General features: G+C 42.1%; 1 long non-coding RNA gene across 1 annotated transcript; it reads left to right on the top strand.

Annotated features, from left to right (window-relative positions):
• The first annotated feature begins 6,529 nt into the window (after positions 1 to 6,529).
• On the top strand, positions 6,530 to 7,525 carry LOC123519582. The gene is made up of 3 exons (XR_006679058.1): positions 6,530 to 6,631; positions 6,795 to 7,115; positions 7,234 to 7,525. It is a non-coding gene; the product is annotated as an uncharacterized LOC123519582 (long non-coding RNA).
• Positions 7,526 to 9,349: the final 1,824 nt, after the last annotated feature.

Genomic DNA, 9,349 nt, shown 5'->3' with positions numbered 1-9,349 from the left:
AACAGTTTATATTACCATATTTGTGTGTGTGTGTGTGTGTTTGTCTTTTGTCTGTCTGTAGTTTTCTCTGTCTGTCTGTCTTGGTGTGTGTGTGTGTGTGTGTGTATTTACCTAGTTGTAGTTTTACAGGTCCTGGGCTTTACACTGGTGTGGTGGTGGTGGTGGTGATGATAAGAAAACCTGATTCATTGTTTTATTAGGACACACACACACACAGAGAGAGAGAGAGAGAGAGAAAATATATGATAGTGTACCATTAAGACAGCTTAGGTCTAAACCATTTTCCTTGTTTGGCCCGCGGGAGATGCAAACACTCGCTATCACATTCAATACTTCCCCCTTCACCAAAATCACCAGCACAGGACACGATCACGAAGAGAAAGAGAGGATTAAGATGTCACACTAATCATTAACTCGATACCTGAAGCGAGAATAACCATTATGTCCCATTAATGATAGCTGTAGCAATGGGGAGTTATCATTGACAGTTGTGTACCGTACAGACAGCACAGCCTTCAGGCGCACACAGTGGTGGTGGCGCTGGTTGTGCTGGCGGTGGTGTTTTGGTGTTTACTGCTCAGTCCATCTACACACCCAGACGCATTCACGCACAGCCATAGATACTCAAAACACACTCACACACACACAGAATGAAGCTAAACACACACATACACACAGGCTTAAATGCTCAAAACACATCCATATAGACCCAAAAGCACTCGTGAACACACTCAAACACACACAGAACCAAGCACACACACACACACACACACACACAATGAAGTGAAGTGTTACCATATTCCCAGGCAGTTTTTAGCAGCACAAGCGGCAAGACAAGAGTGAACCAGCAGTGCAAGGCAAGCCACCATGACCTGCAGCCTTCACCACACCCCTCCTTCACTTACTCAAGGTGTGTTTAAGGCCATTCGCTTATCTTTGGCATTCATTTACCTACGGGAGTGAAAATACCTCGAACTGTACCCAGATTTGTAAAAGCGATTAGGTAAACAAGCGGTCATAGAGGCAAGTTGTGTATATTCGCCGTTGTTATTTGCGTCCTTCACTACACAGTAAGCCAAACATGTGCCAGAGTACACCCACCAATCTACTATTTCATATCCCATGGTCATTTCTTCCCGACAAAGCTTCATTTTGTTGTGGTGAGATTTTAAAGGCAACATATGGACCCCGCGCCGCCGCTGTTCCTGCCTCCAGGTCCCCGGATGTTACCTTTCCCGCTGGTCCCCCGCCACCCTCCCCCTATATGGCAGCCTGCTCGGTCCAATACTTTTTTCTAATATTTCGTGAGGGTAATATTACGCTTCCATGGTGTGTTTTTATGGTTTGTATAAATGTTTCGTTGTGTTTGAAGTGTGTTGCGCGCCTGTGTTGGGTAAATATGTGGCGTTTAGTGGTGTTTTATGGCGTGTGTTAAAGGCTTTTCAACGGTCAAAATTTTTCCTCTCGAATTTTGAGGTTTTTTATTTGAAGGTATAAGTGGGCCTTTGTGGTGTCAAAAGATCGGCTGTCCTCTTTTAGGCGTGAAATCAATCTATTGAGTGAAATATGTGGACTTTGAAATGGTGTTTGGTGGTGTTGAAAAAAACGTCTTATTTTTCTTTATTTTATTTGGTGATGTTTGTGGTTCTCGGTGTAACTCGCTGTGGAATGCCTTGAAAGATACCTCACACTCCCTCAAATGTGGTAAAACACTCGCCAAGGGAAAATGGCTTGACTTTGCAGGGCATTTTAGCAGATTTATGAGTTTGAATGTTGTTTTATATTTAGCATACTTAATTTAGACATTTTTTGAAAACTAGTTAAGCTTAAGTTGTTTTGATATTTTTAAACTTAGTTTTCCTATTTATCACGTCATAAAATAACAAGCATTCGGCCGTGGCTTCGTTTTTTCTAAAAGTCATTTTTAAAATGGAATGATTTACGTAATTTAGCCGAGTGACCCCCGCTCTCCCGTTCTCTGAGATGACCACAGCCTAGGTACCCACCATAGCCTCGGGCTGCCGCCTCTTTTCCAAACCCGCAGTTCGTCAATATTTTGCCTAATATCTAGTGATTCCTGCGTGTTTTCGTGTGTTTCTAGGTTCAGGTGTGTAGATAGTAGTAGCAGAAGGAAGTAGAAAGGAGAGATAAAGGAGGATAAGGAGGAAGGAAGGAGAAAGAGAGAAGGAAGAGGAGGAGAAGCCAAGTCACAATACTTAAGTCACCCTCCTTTTCCTCAATATTTTGTCTAATATCTTGTGTTTTGACGTGTTTCTAGGCTCAGACGTCAAGACGGAAGCAACAGAAGGAAGAAGAAGGAGAAACAAAGGAGAAAGACGAAGAAGAAACGAGAAATAGAGGCGGAATAGGAGAAGGAGCCAAGGTGTAATATTCAGGTAAGTGTCCCTTTTAATCGTAACGTTCTTTATAATGCATTGTGTTGAATTTGGGACACATTTTGGGTGTTTTAAGTGTGTTGCAGGGTGTTTGGGGATATTATAAGTGTGTTATGGGTGTATTTCGTGTGTTTTAAGCCTCTTAGGTGTATTTGACGTGCCTTGAGTGTGGTGTGGAGGTGTATTTGAGTACTGGCATGTATTGAGTGTGTTTTGGGGGCATTTTGAGGTGTTGCATGGTGTTTTGAATGTGTTTTGGGGCAGTTTTGAGTGTGTTAAGTGATTTTGGTGTGTACTGGGTTTATTTAGTGCGTTTTAGGTGTGTTTTCCGGCATTTTGAGGTGTTACATGGTGTTTTGAGTTTGTTTTGGGTTAGTTATGAGTGTTTTAAGATGTGTGGCTGTGTGTTACGGATCTTTTGGGTGTGTGAGGGTGATTTGGTGTATGTTTGGTGTTTCTAGTAAGTTTTGGGTGTGTTTAGGGGCATTTTGAGGTGTTGCAGGATGTTTTGTGTGTGTTTTGGGTGTTGTAAGTGGTTTAGGTGTTCGGTGTGTGTAGGAGTGGTTTGGTGTGTTTCTAGTGAGTTTTGGGTGTGTTTTGCGGCATTTTGATGTGTTGCATGGTGTTTAGGTGTTGTAAGTGGTTTAGGTGTGTGTTGCAAATGATTTTGGAGTATATTTGTTATGTTTAGTGAGTTTTATGTGTGTGTTGTGGCATTTTGAGGTGTTGCATGGTGTTTTAGGTGTGTTTTAAGTGGTTTGGGGTGTGTTGGGGTTGATTTGGGGCGTTTTTAGTGAGTTTTGTGTGTTTTGTGGCATTTTGAGGTGTTGCATGGTGTTTTGGGTGTGTTTTGAGTGGTTTGGGGTGTGTTGGGGTTGATTTGGGGTGTTTTTAGTGAGTTTTGTGTATGTTTTAGGCCTTTTTAGGTGTTTATTAATGATATTACTCAGAGCGCCGCATTTAACCCATTCAAATAGCCCGCGTAGAGTTACAATCCAAGTCTACAATTAAATCTGTATATATATAACCTAAATACTCCTTAAAATTGAATCACTAATACCACAAAAAACATCGATATTAATTTGGGTGTGTAGATAGAAGGGGGAAGTGTTGAAGGTGGTAGCGAGTGTTTGCAGCTCCCGCGGACCAAACAAGGACAACGGAATATGCCAAAGCTGTCTAAATGGTACACTATCATATATATATATATATATATATATATATATATATATATATATATATATATATATATATATATATATATATATATATATATATATATATATATATATATATATATATATATATATATATATCTCTCTCTCTCTCTCTCTCTCTCTCTCTCTCTCTCTCTCTCTCTCTCATGGATTCTTAACCTACGGTGCACGTTGTTTTCCTGAAGTTTATAAAAAATGTGGTATACCGACGTAGACTTGTCATTTATTTAGAGTGAAATAATGTTGAAATAAAGCCTTAGTTACGATAACGTGAAGGTTGATAACGAACGAGAATGTTGGCAAACAAGTGGCTTCATGATGTACCAGTGGGAGTGCCATATACCTCTCATTGTTTGGTGCAAAATTGAAATGAATTGAATTCCAAGAGAGAGAGAGAGAGAGAGAGAGAGAGAGAGAGAGAGGATAGGGTTTGTTGAGGAAGGGGATAACGAGTGATAGAGAGGAGGGAACATACAGGGGGAGAGGTTGGGGGGGGCTAGGGTGTGACGTAGTAGTGACTGTCCGAATGCCTTCTTTGGATATCGTTAATTTCTCTCAATTGTGAAGAGTATGCAGCTTACTCATACACTTCTGGTAATGCACTGTGCAGTGAAAAATTAGCGCTTGGTGTGAAATATACTGTGGCAAAGTATAATAGTGATCCAACACTTCGTTACCGAGACAATCGAGAAAATCGAGGTAACACACCTGTTGAAAAGCATAGTAGTAGTGCTTACCACTACTTCACCCTAAGATCCTTTACATGCTAAATACTTATGCACAGTACAGTAACAATACACCACAAATTAACTCCACACCTTCACTCAATGACAATAATCACAACACAAAGCATCTTCACCACAGTTACGTGTGTGTGTGTGTGTGTGTGTGTGTATAACTGCCTGGAGCAAGCTCAACTCACGATGTTACTTGTATAACACCCTATTCCCTCCTGTCCCTCTCCTGTGTCCCGGGGCTGCCACGGACGGTAGTAGACAGGATAACCTGGTGATCCATCGTGTAGGGGAGGTACAGTATACTCCTGAAAACTCACCAATTTCCACTGTAAACATCTTCGCCTCTCTTCCTTCGCCCTGCCATCACCAAGCCTGTCTCTCCCTTATTCGTTACTTCACTATACTTAATTGGCGTCTTAACTTCAGTTTTGGTCCTTAGCATTAAAACCTTAACCAACATACAATTTACTTCTGCTGCTTTACGTGTTTCCTTATCGTCGCGCAGACCCCTTGGCATGCGGCGATAATAATTATTATTATCATTATCATTATTTTGTCAGCCCTGAAAATCCTACAACCTTAAAAACACACACAAAACAATAAATAACAATAAAAAAGAAAGATGATAACAAGAACAGGCGTAAAACATCATTATTATCATTATTATCATTGTTTTGGCAGCCCTGCCCATCCTGCAGCCCCCGCGAGTGATCCTGTACGCCCTGCCGCTGCTGCCGCTCCTGCTGGTGGTGACCTTGACAATAAGAGTCAACCTGTGCTCTGTTCTCATGGACTTTTATCATTATCGTGTGCTGTGAGAGACGTAGAGCACTGTCTGTCTTCCTCCCCCGCCCCGCCCTCTCTCTCTCTCTCTCTCTCTCTCTCTCTCTCTCTCTCTCTCTCTCTCTCTCTCTCTCTCGTATCATATTGCACCTTTTTGTGTGTTAAATAGTTTGAATAAAGGTAAATATAAGGAAAATGTTGACTAATTATTATTACTATTACTATTATTATTATTATTATTATTATTATTATTATTATTATTATTATTGTTATTATTATAATTATTATTATTATTATTATTGTTATTATTATCGTTGTTGTTTTGACGTGTACAAGATGGTATATGAATAATTTGCCTGTATGTTGTGTTATTACTTATGAATGTGTGTGTGTGTGTGTGTGTGTGTGTGTGTGTGTGTGTGTGTGTGTGTGTGTGTGTGTGTGTGTGTGTGTGTGTGTGTGACCAGCTGATTTAAATAGGAAAAATGCAAATAATGATTAAAAAAATGAGGAATGATATTAATAATGAAGCTTGTGATTTGTGAACTGAATAAATACACTAATAAAAATGACCTCTTGATTTATTGACATTGTTAGAAGTAGTAGTAGTAGTAGTATGTTATTATTTGAATCAGGCACATCCTTACCTCTCTCTCTCTTTAGCTTATTCTGAAGGTTTTTAGTAGTAGTAGTAGTGGTAATGGTAGTAGTTTCAATAGTAGTAGTAGTAATAGTAGTAATGGTGGTAGCAGTAGTAAATGTAGTAGTAGTAGTAGTAGCAGTAGTAGTTGTAGTAGTAGTAGTAGTAGTAGTAGTAGTAGTAGTAGTTGTAGTAGTAGTAGTAGTAGTAGTAGTAGTAGTAGTAGTAGTAGTAGTAGTAGTAGTAGTAGTAGTAGTTGTAGTAGTAGTAGTAGCAGTAGTAGTAGTAGTAGTAGTAGATAAAGGAAGATTAGAACATGGCTAAGGAAGCTGGCGTTGGGTAGCCTCTACGTGACGGAGAAGCAGAGACGAGGGAAGGGAGGCGGAAGGTTGAAGGTAGCCCGGCAGGGTGGATGGGGTCAAAGGAAGGCAGGCAGGAGGGGATGGGGCCATAGGGGGAGTGTGTGGCGTGAGGATAACAAGCAGTTAGCAGCCTCTTGTTCCATGTCCTTGTGCGAAACTATGGCAAGAAAACAAATCGAGTGCGGTATATAATTAATCTCCCACCAATCTCATCTTTTTCTTAGCGCTGAAATGTGTCTCAGTGAGCACAAAGTTAGTGTGATGTTATAGTGCGGTGTGGATGTGAGGGCGTGAGGTGGGCGTGTGTCAGCCAAAGTAAGGGCAGCACATTCGAAGACAGCCGAGGTGATCCCACACCAGCTGAACAAATCCTCGGCCTTTTGTCTTATGGCGGCGGGCGAGTGCGGTTCCTTTTGTGTGTGTGGGTGCGTGGCGTCGCGGTTAGTGTAGTGAGTGTGTTGATCCTATTGAATGCGTCTTCCTCGCGTTGGATTTGGTAAGTTGAGGTTGTTATTTAAGCCTCATTATCACTGCAATAAAGTACTAAGCCGCTACTAAGCATTAACCTGAACCACGTGACTCCTATACTGATCTCCGTTAATAATGAAATACTAGCTTTGATAAGCACACCACACTAACTCCCCTCCTCCTCTTTACAGGTGAGTACCCGTATCACAGGTCACACCGTGGGACTGACACCGCTGGAGCAACCCTTCGGAATAAAGTAAAGTACAAATTACGGTTTGCTAGGCGTTAGATGTTAGGCATAGGGCGATAGGCGGCGCGGCTAACCATTCTCTTCCAGGTACAAACTAACCTTCTCTTCCAGGTACATGTTAATTATCTAGTCTTCCCCAGTAATGCCCTGGTTAGCGCACCGTGGCGGCGATCCAAGAGCCTCGTACTGGTGGCGGTGGTGGTGGCGTGGCTGGCTGGCTGGCTGGCTGGCTGTGGCGGGCGTGCACGTGCTATATCATATGGTACGTGAATGATTGGGTTTAGTACGGTTAGTGAAATGATGTACAGTTTCTTATCACTTTTTTAGTTTGATTTATTTTCGGGGTGTGTGGTTTGATAAGGCATTTTTTCTTGTTCCAGGGTTGCGTGGTAGATGCGTTCACTGGTCTGGGCTGTGTTGGTGCGTGCTCTGAAGAGATGACCGCAGACACGCTGGCTGCTGATGACTAGACCCTCACAGAGGCAGTGTACTGTACAAGCTGGATGGAAGTATGCAAACCTCGCAATGAAGATGGAAAAGGTGAGGAAATGGTTCTATCTTGACTTTTGGCTAAAATAAGCGTCTTGGGTGTGTGTGTGTGTGTGTTTCACTGTTTGATCTGCTGCTGTCTCTGACGAGACAGCCAGACGTTACCCTACGGAATGAGCTCAGACCTCATTATTTCCGATCTTCGGATAGGCTTGAGACCAGGCACACACCACACCGGGACAACAAGGTCGCAACTCCTCGATTTACATCCCGTACCTACTCACTGCTAAGTGAACAGTGAACAGGGGCTACACGTCAAAGGAGACACCCAAATATCTCCACCCGGCCGGGGAATCGAACCCGGGTCCTCTGGCTTGTGAAGCCAGCGCTTTAACCACTGAGCTACCGGTTTGTGTGTGTGTAATTCACTGTTTGATCTGCTGCAGTCTCTGACGAGACAGCCAGACGTTACCCTACGGAACGAGCTCAGAGCTCATTGTTTCCGATCTTCGGATAGGCCTGAGACCAGGCACACACCACACACCGGGACAACAAGGTCACAACTCCTCGATTTACATCCCGTACCTACTCACTGCTAGGTGAACAGGGGCTACACGTGAAAGGAGACACACCCAAATATCTCCACCCGGCCTGTGTGTGTGTGTGTGTGTGTGTGTGTGTGTGTGTGAGATTATTATTATCTTTTTTTACAGGTCTAATTAATACTTATTTCTTACAGGTCAAACTAATCTCTCTCCTTTTCTCTGGCAGGACAAACTAATCTTTCTTTTTCTCATGCAGGTCAAACTAACCATTTATATTGTTCCTTGCAGGCAAACTATTATTATTATTTTTTTATGCAGGACAAACTAATGTCTTTTTCTCTTTCAGGTCAAACTAATTTTTTTTTTTTTTTGCAGCTCAAACTAATTCTCTCTCTCTCTCTCTCTCTCTCTCTCTCTCTCTCTCTCTCTCTCTCTCTCTCTCTCTCTCTCTTTCTCATGCCCCTATGTCAAACAAATGGTATTTTTACCACTACTCTTATTCCATTATCATCCCTCGCCTCTGATCCTATTTATTACTTATGGCGTTACCAGGCAACAATGAGCAGCTCGCCACTGTTACACCCCGTCCCCCACTCGAGGGGATAATACTCGCTTCGGTGAGGGGGGACACACACACACACACACACACACACACACACACCTTTCTTAACTTTATCTATCCTCTCTTATTTTCTATCTATTCTGACTCGATCCTTGTCTTTCTTTATTTTCGTCTGTTTTTCCAATTTTTAAAAATCTTTTCCATCTTTCCTTTCCTATTTCTATCATCTCGATTCTTATTTAGTGTATATATTTTCTATCTTTCTATACCTTCTATTTATATTCTCTTTACTTGCATCTGTCTTCTTTCTATTCACATTTGTCACTAGTGTTCTGTGAATCTCATATTCCTTTGTTTTAATACAGTAACATGAACAAGGTTGTGAATGTTCGCGTGTGGTGTGGATGAGCAAGTGAGCGAGCTGGCATTGGGAGCGGAGCGGGGGAGGCAGCCCGGCATGTGTAGGTTAGCCAAGATGTATGAAGATTGTACTGTACTTATGCTATGGAATGGTTTTGTTACTGTAAAGCATACTTAAGAAAGATAAAAATGTGGCTGATTTCCTTGTGTATAAGTTTCCGGTGTATGTGAGTGTGTGTAAATGTGTATGGTGGGTGGATGGTTGAGCGAGAATGTGGGTGCAGGCTGCAGACTGGGGCACATGACGTGGAGTCTGTGGTGACCGGTGACTGGTGAGTGGTGAGGCGGTGACTGGTTCACTCTGGTAATTACACGACTGCCGAGGGAGTAATGCATAAGGTTCAGTCTTAGGCGCTCACGAGCGTGTTTTTTTTTTTTTTTTTTTTTTAACTAGGTTTATATATTGTGTGTAATGTAATGTAATGTAATGTGTGGTAATGTCGACATTTTGAAGTTCCTCCCCACGGCAACTTGTATCCT

Source organism: Portunus trituberculatus, chromosome 7, assembly GCF_017591435.1.
Source record: "Portunus trituberculatus isolate SZX2019 chromosome 7, ASM1759143v1, whole genome shotgun sequence".
NCBI lineage: Eukaryota > Metazoa > Arthropoda > Malacostraca > Decapoda > Portunidae > Portunus > Portunus trituberculatus.
This window is presented reverse-complemented; position numbering and strand designations above follow the sequence as displayed.